General features: G+C 43.8%; 1 long non-coding RNA gene across 1 annotated transcript; it reads left to right on the top strand.

The window, feature by feature from the left end:
* The first annotated feature begins 4,158 nt into the window (after positions 1 to 4,158).
* Positions 4,159 to 11,309, top strand: LOC146072558 (uncharacterized). Its single transcript, XR_014473183.1, has 3 exons — positions 4,159 to 4,216; positions 10,468 to 10,534; positions 11,201 to 11,309. It is a non-coding gene; the product is annotated as an uncharacterized LOC146072558 (long non-coding RNA).
* The last annotated feature ends 1,280 nt before the right edge of the window (positions 11,310 to 12,589 follow it).

Below are 12,589 nucleotides of genomic sequence, written 5' to 3'. Positions count from 1 at the left end.
TTTTTCAGCCTTTGGTCATTTCCAAATCAACAAACATGCTAATGCTGTATATTTTATACTTCACGGATCACTGCATATGTATAATACTGCTGGATAGTGAGATACAGAGCCACCTATTATGTATATGGCATGAGTTGCATTGCATCTAGTACGGGAAGTATATCGCCATCATAGATTATTTGTTAGACAACGTTATTTCTGCAGGATTGGACCATCAGCATAAAATGACACAAAAACAAATTAAACATTATAACAATAAAATAACAAGTCACAAATGCCACAAAAGAATCAGTGATATACATAAAAAAAGGTGATATACACATAGTATAGTACAAGATATTTTAAGTATATAAAGAAGGTTCTGATAAAATACAGACATGGGCCAGTGGAGGTGGGGCTGCAGCACAATTCAGAATTCAAAACTGCCACCAACTGCCATTCCAAGTTGATTTATTGGAAGTGGGTGTGGCTCCCCTTTTTGAATTGTGCTACAGCCCCATCTCTGGAGCCACCACTGGATATGGGTCCTTACTCTGGTTGGATGTCAGGGCAGGCAGCTGACATCCGCTGTCATCAGCTGCCCGCACTGAAAACTGGGCATTCCCATAGGCAAATTCCATGGCCCACCTCCCCACTCCTCTCCGCGTGAGCGCTGTGGGCTCTCGGACACAGCGGCTGCACATGCGCATAACAACCTATCTAGTTCCCATGTGCAAATGCGTGGGGGATCGATTGAATTAGAGTAACCCCCATGGTGCAGTGTATATCATGTGATGCGGGCCCCACACATGAGCAGCAGAGAACTTACGAGTCAGGCTGTTTTCATAACACATTCCCTTGCATGGTTACGATACAGTGACCGGGGGTGGCAATTCGAGGGGGGGGGTGGGGGGGGGGGGGGCAGAGATACAAATGCCCAGTAAGCTGTGCGCTTCGGAGCTTACTGAGCAGATCAGAATGAGAGCCTTTTTACGAAATGCATTTTGCTATTAGAACAGTATTTTCATTGTTGTAATGCTATTTAATTGCCTTAAATAATTTTATTTCTCTAACAGTGTATTGAATGTAATTCAAATGCAAAAAATATCAGGTTTTAATAAAATTAAGTAACTGGTCATAGTAGGGATCGTGGAGCTTCAAGTCTGTCTTTCCATTCACAGCTTCAGTGTGTCCTTGGAATATATCTGAAAATGTTAGTAACTATGCAATACTGTGCTAGGATTTACTGGTGCTGCTGCTTCAGTAGCTGCCGTCCTGCTTATGTTTTATTTACTGTAAAGTTGCCAAGCTAACTGTTGCGTTTGCTTGGATATTCTTTGCTATGTGTCCTGCATCTTGTGTCCTTTGACGAACACCAAGCCAATGCTAATGACCGTGAGGCATGAACAAGACTTACTGTCAAAACCACGTAATGATATACTGATGCCTTGGCAACACTGTAGTGTTTCTGATGGATAAACAAGGCAGAATTGAGATGGCATGCTGCTCCATTCCAAATTCCTGATTAAAAGAAGCGACTTAAGGTAAATTGTTCAGCCAGCTGGTGCCAGGTCTATAGCACCAATGCTGGATGTATAGCGGGCTACAAACAAGGCTCAGCATGGAAAATGCGCCAAAAACAGTCTTTCATTTCCACCCTCAGTTATGATCGCCGTGCCTTCTGTGCTATTTTCTTTCAAATACAAAATAAGAAAACAGCATTATTTATTTATTTTGGCTGCATTTTACTTTTTTTTTTTCATTTTCAATCCAAAAAACAAACAAACAAACAGGCTACTAAGGAACCAGCATGTCACCTTCTGGGGCTTTGAAATGATGGTTTTATTCACAGTCTATTGACTTGTCTACAAGCTACTGCAACAGCTAGTTTGCCTACAGTCTTGGTTCCGTTTCACACATCTTACTCTGCCTGGTTGCTGATTCAAAACACATGCACCTGTTCCCTTGGTCCCCATAAACCTCCGTCCCTGTGTTCCAGTGCCAAGTCATTGTGGTTTTTCCTGAAATACTACAATCTCTTTATTTCTGCATCTAATCGTGTTTGGTTTGCTTCCTGTAATCTGTTTTTGTGTGGGTGCTACTGTATTATAATGTGTTTTTTTATTACTGACTTCAATTGTGACTTGTTATTGGTTTGTAGTTATTATTAAAGTAACTGCATTGGCATATATTTAATAAGTCTACTTTATATGCATCGCTGTGTCTCTATGTAATGCCCGACTAAAGAGCCATATATAATCTTCAAAGGAAGGTTCTTAACAATAAAGAGTGTGACCCAGAGTTTAACATACACCTTATTTGTGAAGCATTATCTTGAGTGAATATGTGGAAGATTTATTAAGCCTGGTGTAGTGATAAAGTGGTCGGTGATAACGCAGCAGCCAGTCAGTTGTCATCTTTCAAACCCAGCCTGTAACGACATTTAGGAGCTGATTGGCGGCCACTTTTACCAGGCTTAATAAATCTGCTTCTAATTGCTGCAAGTACAGGTTAAACAGAACCATACATGTTTTGTTTATATTTGCACTTATGACCAACAGGGATATCAACATACACTGTTTTTTCATATATATATATATATATATATATATATATATATATATATATATATATATATGTAGTCCTCACTGGTAAGTATCTTCTACTTTACAGGTAAGTATCGCTTTTCATTTACAGGATATCCAGATATAAACTTATGGACAGTTCATTACAATAAAACACAAATAAAACAATAAGGTAGTTTTATTACACTGGAACTCTGCTTTCGATGAAAGCCTGCTTGAAATCAACGTTATTATTGGGCATGAGATATCAACATGCAAATACAAACATTCACTCACATAACATTTGTGAGAAGTTACTGTCTAACAATAATACTTAAGAATCAGTTCCACCGTTTGACAGCAGAATAAATAAGTATTTAGCACTTCAATTATAATGGATAATCAAAACGTTACGATGGTAAATAACGCAAATAAATACTCTACCAACACCCAGAGGCCTCTGTCTAAATTGTTATCCTAGGTAGTTATTACTTTTATAAATAGGCAAACTAATTTGCTGCTAAAACATTTACTCTATATCAATTACATTAGAACGTTAAACATTTCCCCAGTACCTTTCGTTTCCTATAAGGCCTTTAGTTACCCAAATGGGTTATTATTGCGCAATAATATTTCTGAATGATAATAGTCTGGAGTTAGCTCTTTTTATGACTATAGTCACCTGTAATATAAACGCTTTTAATAACTGTCTATCCTTTCTATTGTAGGATTTCAGGTCCCACGCTGCGATGTTTATTCCTAGATATTTGTAATCCAAAGTGGGAAACGTATCAGGTAAGTCTTCCTAAATAATGTCCTGCCTTGGTATATACCCAATTCGAAGAATAAACTGTCAATAAAGGAATAACCTGCGCTGACACTTTTCTTTATAATAATTCTCCGTGCTCTGCCTTGAACTCTCTGCTGTTTGCAATGCAGAATTAATTTCTGTTCACTGGAGACTGTGCTCTATGAATTGTCCCTGTGATTACTGAATGAGGCTTAAGATTGTACTGGTGCACTGCTGCTAGTAATGCTATCTCCAGATGTAGTTTCCTAAAGTTCTAGTTGGATTGGCAGCTGTGGTCTAAAGCTCCCAGGTTAGAGAGTCTATTGGGTACTATGAGAGCAATAAAAGTCTTTAATGATAAAGTTCTTCTATAATCACTGTCGCCTCAGTAATAGCTGCTGACCCAGAATATACTGGCTGGGAGATTTGCTTCCCCTAATACTGGAGAATAGACTTGTAATTAAGTCCTGAACATAGGTCACTCATAGAGTTAATGCTGGCTTAGCACACAAATATGCGGCTTTGGCTGAGCGGAGCAGCGGGGTGCTACTTGTGAACTGTCACTTAGACTTAGTAAGGTGTCATATGCTGTGCGGGAGGCGGGACTGGGGAGGTGTTGGGCCGCCTGTTTGGGGCTGGGTCACGACTCACCACACCTCCTCTCTTTTCAGTGTCTGCTGCAGATTCCGGACGATCACCGCTTTGGTTGCCGCCCCTCTCCGCCTCCTGGATGACGCTGCGGCCCGCCTGGTCGCCGCCTCCTTGATGACACCTCTGGACCCTGGAGCTCCCCGTCTGAAGCTGGGAAGCGTAACACCGCTGAGGCTCCCTCCGACACTCACTGCTGGATCACCGCAGATTTAGGGGGATCGTCTGAACGCTGGTAAGCAGTCCGGTTCTCCCCAGCACCTCTCTCCACCTTCCTCTCCAGCTGCGTAGCTCTGCTAATTTTCTCACTGCTCCAGCAACTGCCCAACAGCCCTTAACGGCTGTCAGTTTTTTACCAAGGCTCTCGTGGCTCACGGTGCCAGTCCTGTGCATGGGCTGAATAACTTTATCGACATAGGGGTTTTCTGCCAGCAGTTCGTTGCTCCCTGTCTAATGTCTCTCTGGCGGGGAGCACAGTGTAAAACCATTAAAAGAACAGTCTCTTGCCTTCTGTGGAGGCATGCCCATAGACATACATTTAATGTCCCCTATGGGGTTTAATTATCACACAAAACATAAAATATTCTCTATGAGTCTTGCAGTATGACATTAAATGTACATTCATAATATATACATATCTACAACAAGGGTATATATCTACCGCTAAGGTGGCGGCTACCACACACTTCCCCGTAGAACCTTGCATGTCCCCATGCAACAAATTTTAAAAATAAACAGAATCTTTCCTACTTAGAATAAGATTCAAAAGGAAAAAATAAACAATACTGCATTACATTTGACCATGTCAGTAACACATTAAAAACTTTCTCTTTCTACTCTCTATACCTGAGAGGTAAGACGCCTTGTGTACTTCTGTTCGAACGTCTTAAGTCTGAGGTATCCTGGGCCACTTCATCATGTGGAATGACAGAAACATTACTTTCAGGGAATACAGGAATTTCAGTACCAAGGTTAACAACATTTGGATTTTCAGAAACATTCATAAAGCAGTAAGGCATGCCATTGGCTAACCCTGGCCAGAACAGATTTAACATTTCAGGGAATGAGCCACTGCTGTCCGTATCTGCAGGCTCCGAGACGGGAAGCTTAGGAATTGACACTGAATCATGACATTTCTTGAGCTGGTTTCGGTGTATTACTACTGAAGTTTCTTCGCCCAATTTGGAGATTTGATAAATGTCCATTCCAGGGTTTGGGATTTCTTTGATGATGAACAGCTGTTCCTCCCAAAACGAATCCAGTTTGCTCTGTCGTTGATTCTTTTTCTTCCAGACAACATCTCCCACTGCCAAGGGCTCTGCCAGTGCGGTTTCATTATAATACTCAGTCTGTTGTTGATGTAATTTATCTCTTCTTTGGTCAACAAGTTTGTAGGCATCACGGATTCTTTTTTGATGAGTTTTTACCCATTCCGTTTTTGGATTCTCCACTGAAGACATTTCCTGGGGTACTTCCAACTTTAGATCTGCAGGCAACCTGCCATTTCTCCCGAACAACAGATAGTATGGAGTGAATCCGGTAGCTCCATGCTCCGTGTTATTGTAGACAAAAGAAATCTCAGGTAGCAATTCAGGCCAATCTTGCCTTTCAGACTTGGATAGGGCTCTTAGAATGTTAATTAGAGACTGATTGAGTCTTTCGCAGGCCCCGTTGCACTGGGGATGATAGGCCGTAGTGTGTGTCTTTTTACAGCCATACCATTTGCACAGTTCTTGGAACAAGGTCGATTCGAATGCAGCCCCTTGGTCTGTGAGGATTCTTTCGGGATAACCGTACTGTTTTACAAATGCTCTCCAAATTATTTCAGCAGTGGTTCGGGCCGTAAGATCCTTCACAGGCATGATGACGGCAAATTTGGAGAAGTGATCTATGATCGTGATGGCGTATTGGTAACCTTGGCGACTCGGTTCTAATTTCACATGGTCTATGAGAACCAGCTCCAGGGGATGATGACTAACAATAGGATGTAGTGGAGCTCTTTGGGACGTTGCCGGTTTCTTTTTAAGTATACATCTCGTGCAATTCTTGCACCATTCTTCCATATCTTTCCGCATCTCTACCCAAAAGAAACGTTGCCGCACAGTGGATTCTAACTTCTCAGCTCCATAATGCCCGGAGTCATTGTGATAAGCTTGGAGCACTCTGTCCTTCTGACATCTGGGTATCACTATCTGACGGATTAAAGCATGTGTTTTGGGGTTAATGATCGCACGCACCAGTAGGTTCCCTTGGAAACGGAATTTGCTCCTCTGTTTGTATAATCGGATGAGCTCAGGATCCGCTTCTGGTTCGCATTCATACTTCCACCTTTTCTTAGCGGTTATCAATGTCTTCAATTTGGTCAACAGTGGACTTTCCTCCTGAATCTGTTCCCAATAATCTCTGTTTTCAGGGCTCGAAGTATCGGTTTCAGTTTGAGCGGCTAGCTGTTTCTTCTCCTTAGAAACGGTGGTTTTACCAAGGAAGATGTCTTGGAAAGCTGGCATCTCTATCTCTTCCCACTTGTCCGCATCCTCTTGAATAAACTGCTCTTGAGAGACACGAGAGAGAGCATCGGCGTTGCCATTGCTTTTCCCAGATCGATATCTGATGACAAATTGGAAGTTGGCTAACCGGGAATACCACCGCTGTTCAAGGGCTCCTAACTGAGCCGTTGCTAAGTGAGCTAACGGGTTGTTATCCGTGAATGCGACAAACGGGGTTGCAAGCAAATAATTTCGGAACTTTTCCGTGACTGCCCAAACGAGGGCTAACAGTTCAAGTTTAAAGGCACTGTAATTACTATCATTCCTTTCACTCTTTTTTAGGTTTCGACTAGCAAAGGCAATGATACGCTCCTGATCATGTTGCTTTTGAGACAGCACGGCCCCAAGCCCTTGAAAGCTGGCGTCAGTATATAGATGAAAGGGCTGACTATAATCAGGGTAGGCGAGGATGGGCGTAGTGGTCATTAACTCCTTAAGGGTATCAAAAGCTTCCTTCTTGGTCTCAGTCCAATTAATGGGAGTCTGTTTGCTCTGCTGTTGTCTATTGATCCCTCGTAGTAATTCATGTAACGGGGCGGCCACACGGGAAAAGTTCTTTATGAATCTACGATAGTAGCCTATAAACCCCAGAAAGCTGCGAACGTCTTTAATGGTCTTTGGCACAGGCCAGTCTCGGATAGCTGAAATCTTATCTGGATCAGGGACGATTCCTTGGGCGCTTACAACATGCCCCAGATATTTGACACTGCTCTGAAGAAGGAAACACTTGGAGGGCTTGACCTTCAAGCCGAATTCCGCCAGTCTTTGAAACACCTCATGTAGATGTTGGAGGTGATCATGGTACGTGCTGGAGTACACTATCACATCATCGAGGTATAGTAAGACGATTTCAAAATTTCGATGCCCCAGGCAGTGCTCCATTAGTCGTTGAAATGTTCCCGGAGCATTACAAAGCCCAAAGGGCATCCTATCAAACTCGTAAAGTCCCATGGGGGTGGTGAAGGCAGTTTTCTCACGATCCCCAGTGGCTACCTGGATCTGCCAGTAGCCACTGGTGAGATCTAGGGTGGAGAAGTACGATGCGGACTTTAGGGCGGTCAGGGATTCCTCAATTCTGGGCAAAGGGTAAGCGTCCTTATGAGTAACCTGATTCAGTTTTCTATAGTCGACGCAGAATCTCAAACTTCCGTCTTTCTTTTTCACGATGACAATGGGTGCCGCCCATGGGCTATAGCTTTCATGAATCACCCCACTCGCCTTCATGTCCTCTAACATCTTTTTCACTGGCTGATATAAGGCAGGAGCCAGCGTTCTGTATCTTTCTTTTATGGGTGGTGCGTTCCCAGTTGGAATGAAATGTCTTATGGTCTCAACTTTTCCGAAGTCGGAGGGGTATTTACTGAACGTTTGGGCGTTTTCCTGCACCACTCTCAGAACGCCTTCTATGAGTTCCTCCGGGGTGTTTTCCTCCCCGATGTGTATCTCTTTCCACCAGGGCTTATCTTCTGTACTTTCAGCTGTAGCGGTGGAGGATTGATTGAAGCTCACTACGTCATGGATATCTTGGAAAGCTATCCAGCTCAATTTCGCCAATGTCTGGTGATGTGCTACTCGGATGGGATAGTCATGCGGATTGAGCACTCTGACAGGTATCCTTCCATTGCTTACAGTGACAAGGGTTCGAGCAACGACTAGGTCGAGTCGGGATTGTGTTCTGCTCGGTTCCACCAATGCCTGATAGGATCTTCCCATTGGGCCACACCGGGCTTTGCACCATAGGATAACTTCCGTATTTGGTTTAACCACAAAGGCTCTCTGATCCGTGAACTTAACTCTTCCGATTTCTCCAGTTTCTTTCACAAACTGTTCTTGGCTACGCAACACTTTTATCACTTGACATAAGGCTTTTTGGTGACAGGAAGGCACGTGGGGTAATTCTGACTGTAAGGCGTTAATCAGTTCATTGGGGCAACTTTGCAGGATGTTCATCCCGATGATTATTGCAGGGATAGACGAATCTTCAGTATGCGTGATAAGACACCCTTGCCGAGTTAACAGTGTCTGTCCTATTTTTACATTGACCTCACAATATCCTTCACAGGGGATGGCTAGGCCATTACTGGCTAGGAGTCTAAGCCATGTGGGGGGCGGTGGGAGTGTCTCCCGTATATCGAGAGCACCACTCTTCTGGGGACGGACCTATTGAGGGTAATCTCCCCGGGGATCGGTCTCTGTCCCCGGGGCATTCAAGTTTAAAGGTCTCTCCTGACGACACATTCGCTCAATATGACCACCGCGGCCACATCTCCTGCAGATGGGACGACCTTGGGCGTCGAATTGATCTGTTGGCCTTCGGCCTCTTCCTTGACTAGGGCCCCACCACCCGCCTCGTGAAGAACGGTCTCTAGTATGCCAATCAGAATTTGGTCTTTCGTTGGGTCGACTGTTTGCTAACCTCTGAATCTCTTTCTTCATGTCAGCCATTCCTGTAACTAGATCCTCTATCTGTCCTTTTAGGATGTAGTTTAGATCTCCAGCAGCCGACTGTGTATTCTGAGCATTCACTTGTTGTGTCTTAACCTCCTTTGCTGCCCCCAAAAATTCATCTGGACTTGAAAATGAATGTTCCTGATACCCTGGGAGTTCCGGGAATCCAGCTCCAGTGTTACGCTTAACCCCAATTAGTTTAATGGCTGCATCTTTGAAATCTAGGCATTAAGCTTCGTCTTTTTGCAGACGCAAGAGTTTCAATTGGGTCCGGACACTGTCTTGGTGTACTCCTTCGATTAATCTGTTGATAAGAGCCTCATTTTCGTCTGGAATCTGGGCATCTTCTGCATCGAATTCTTGTATATCCTTCAGCATTTCCTGAAGACTCAGGGCGAAATCTCTCAAAGTCTCATCCAACCTTTGCTTTCTTGCATAAAACCGTGACTTTAACTCTGATAGAGTGGCAATATGGAAGGTTGTTGCTAGTCTCTGAAAAATCTGATCTGCCGTCTGCTTTTCTCTTGCTGGCCAGGACCAAACTTCCCTTAGCGCTGGTCCTTTTAGCTGCCCTATAACTATTTCCACTTGTTGCTGTGGACTTAATGGATGAAGTATAAATATAGAGTTCAGTTTCTTTTTAAATGCTTTCAATGAAACGCCATCCTTTCCTGTTTCTTCGCCAGAATAGCATGGAATCCATGGCGCTCCAAAATGATATGGCAAGGTAATTGGGTTAGGGGTGGCCATGGCTGGTTGCGGGGTTCCTTCAGCTGAATCTCCGCTGGACATTTTGCTGTTTTTCTTGTACGAATCCTGTTCGTGCGACGCCAAATTTGTAGTCCTCACTGGTAAGTATCTTCTACTTTACAGGTAAGTATCGCTTTTCATTTACAGGATATCCAGATATAAACTTATGGACAGTTCATTACAATAAAACACAAATAAAACAATAAGGTAGTTTTATTACACTGGAACTCTGCTTTCGATGAAAGCCTGCTTGAAATCAACGTTATTATTGGGCATGAGATATCAACATGCAAATACAAACATTCACTCACATAACATTTGTGAGAAGTTACTGTCTAACAATAATACTTAAGAATCAGTTCCACCGTTTGACAGCAGAATAAATAAGTATTTAGCACTTCAATTATAATGGATAATCAAAACGTTACGATGGTAAATAACGCAAATAAATACTCTACCAACACCCAGAGGCCTCTGTCTAAATTGTTACCCTAGGTAGTTATTACTTTTATAAATAGGCAAACTAATTTGCTGCTAAAACATTTACTCTATATCAATTACATTAGAACGTTAAACATTTCCCCAGTACCTTTCGTTTCCTATAAGGCCTTTAGTTACCCAAATGGGTTATTATTGCGCAATAATATTTCTGAATGATAATAGTCTGGAGTTAGCTCTTTTTATGACTATAGTCACCTGTAATATAAACGCTTTTAATAACTGTCTATCCTTTCTATTGTAGGATTTCAGGTCCCACGCTGCGATGTTTATTCCTAGATATTTGTAATCCAAAGTGGGAAACGTATCAGGTAAGTCTTCCTAAATAATGTCCTGCCTTGGTATATACCCAATTCGAAGAATAAACTGTCAATAAAGGAATAACCTGCGCTGACACTTTTCTTTATAATAATTCTCCGTGCTCTGCCTTGAACTCTCTGCTGTTTGCAATGCAGAATTAATTTCTGTTCACTGGAGACTGTGCTCTATGAATTGTCCCTGTGATTACTGAATGAGGCTTAAGATTGTACTGGTGCACTGCTGCTAGTAATGCTATCTCCAGATGTAGTTTCCTAAAGTTCTAGTTGGATTGGCAGCTGTGGTCTAAAGCTCCCAGGTTAGAGAGTCTATTGGGTACTATGAGAGCAATAAAAGTCTTTAATGATAAAGTTCTTCTATAATCACTGTCACCTCAGTAATAGCTGCTGACCCAGAATATACTGGCTGGGAGATTTGCTTCCCCTAATACTGGAGAATAGACTTGTAATTAAGTCCTGAACATAGGTCACTCATAGAGTTAATGCTGGCTTAGCACACAAATATGCGGCTTTGGCTGAGCGGAGCAGCGGGGTGCTACTTGTGAACTGTCACTTAGACTTAGTAAGGTGTCATATGCTGTGCGGGAGGCGGGACTGGGGAGGTGTTGGGCCGCCTGTTTGGGGCTGGGTCACGACTCACCACACCTCCTCTCTTTTCAGTGTCTGCTGCAGATTCCGGACGATCACCGCTTTGGTTGCCGCCCCTCTCCGCCTCCTGGATGACGCTGCGGCCCGCCTGGTCGCCGCCTCCTTGATGACACCTCTGGACCCTGGAGCTCCCCGTCTGAAGCTGGGAAGCGTAACACCGCTGAGGCTCCCTCCGACACTCACTGCTGGATCACCGCAGATTTAGGGGGATCGTCTGAACGCTGGTAAGCAGTCCGGTTCTCCCCAGCACCTCTCTCCACCTTCCTCTCCAGCTGCGTAGCTCTGCTAATTTTCTCACTGCTCCAGCAACTGCCCAACAGCCCTTAACGGCTGTCAGTTTTTTACCAAGGCTCTCGTGGCTCACGGTGCCAGTCCTGTGCATGGGCTGAATAACTTTATCGACATAGGGGTTTTCTGCCAGCAGTTCGTTGCTCCCTGTCTAATGTCTCTCTGGCGGGGAGCACAGTGTAAAACCATTAAAAGAACAGTCTCTTGCCTTCTGTGGAGGCATGCCCATAGACATACATTTAATGTCCCCTATGGGGTTTAATTATCACACAAAACATAAAATATTCTCTATGAGTCTTGCAGTATGACATTAAATGTACATTCATAATATATACATATCTACAACAAGGGTAAATATCTACCGCTAAGGTGGCGGCTACCACATATATATATATATATATATATACAGGGAGCAGGAGTCCGGCACACACGACTGCGCCGTAGCGCTTCACAAGTTATACTTCGCCCGGTGCCCTCACTGGAATAGTGTATAGCTTCAGTTTGGAGGTGCGGCACTCGAGGCTTGGATAAAGAAGATGCAGTACACAAGATCAGGTTACAGTAACCTGATCTTGTGTACTGCATCTTCTTTATCCAAGCCTCGAGTGCCGCACCTCCAAACTGAAGCTATATATATATATTTCATATATATATATATATTTGCGTGCCCTGAGTGTGAATTTGCCTTGTGAATGGATGGCGCCCAGCCATCATTCACAAGGCGGGGTTTGGTGGACTTGCAATGCTGCAAATGTGCAGCCTTGCGAAGCAACCTGAATAACCTCCACTGTGTGGGGATTCTAGTAATGTATAGTACATTATGTCTGTTTCCTAGTCATGTACATTGGGTCCGAATCCTAGTGCATTGCATTGTGTTCAGATCCATGTAATGTACATTCTGTTCGGCAGGGCCGTAACTAGGTGCATGCATCACCTAGGCCCCCAACTCTCCCAACCACAACCAGTGGCCACGCGTCCCCTCCTCACTGCACTGTGCAAATCAGCCGGCAAGTCCCCAGTCAGTTATGGCGCCGCCTGCCAAGCAGAGCGCTGAGTCTAGGACACAGAGGGGAAGGACTGCGCTGATACTGGTTGGTGCTACACCCAGGGCCG

Source organism: Crinia signifera, chromosome 4, assembly GCF_055691185.1.
Source record: "Crinia signifera chromosome 4, ASM5569118v1, whole genome shotgun sequence".
In the NCBI taxonomy this organism is placed as follows: Eukaryota; Metazoa; Chordata; class Amphibia; order Anura; family Myobatrachidae; genus Crinia; species Crinia signifera.
This window is presented reverse-complemented; position numbering and strand designations above follow the sequence as displayed.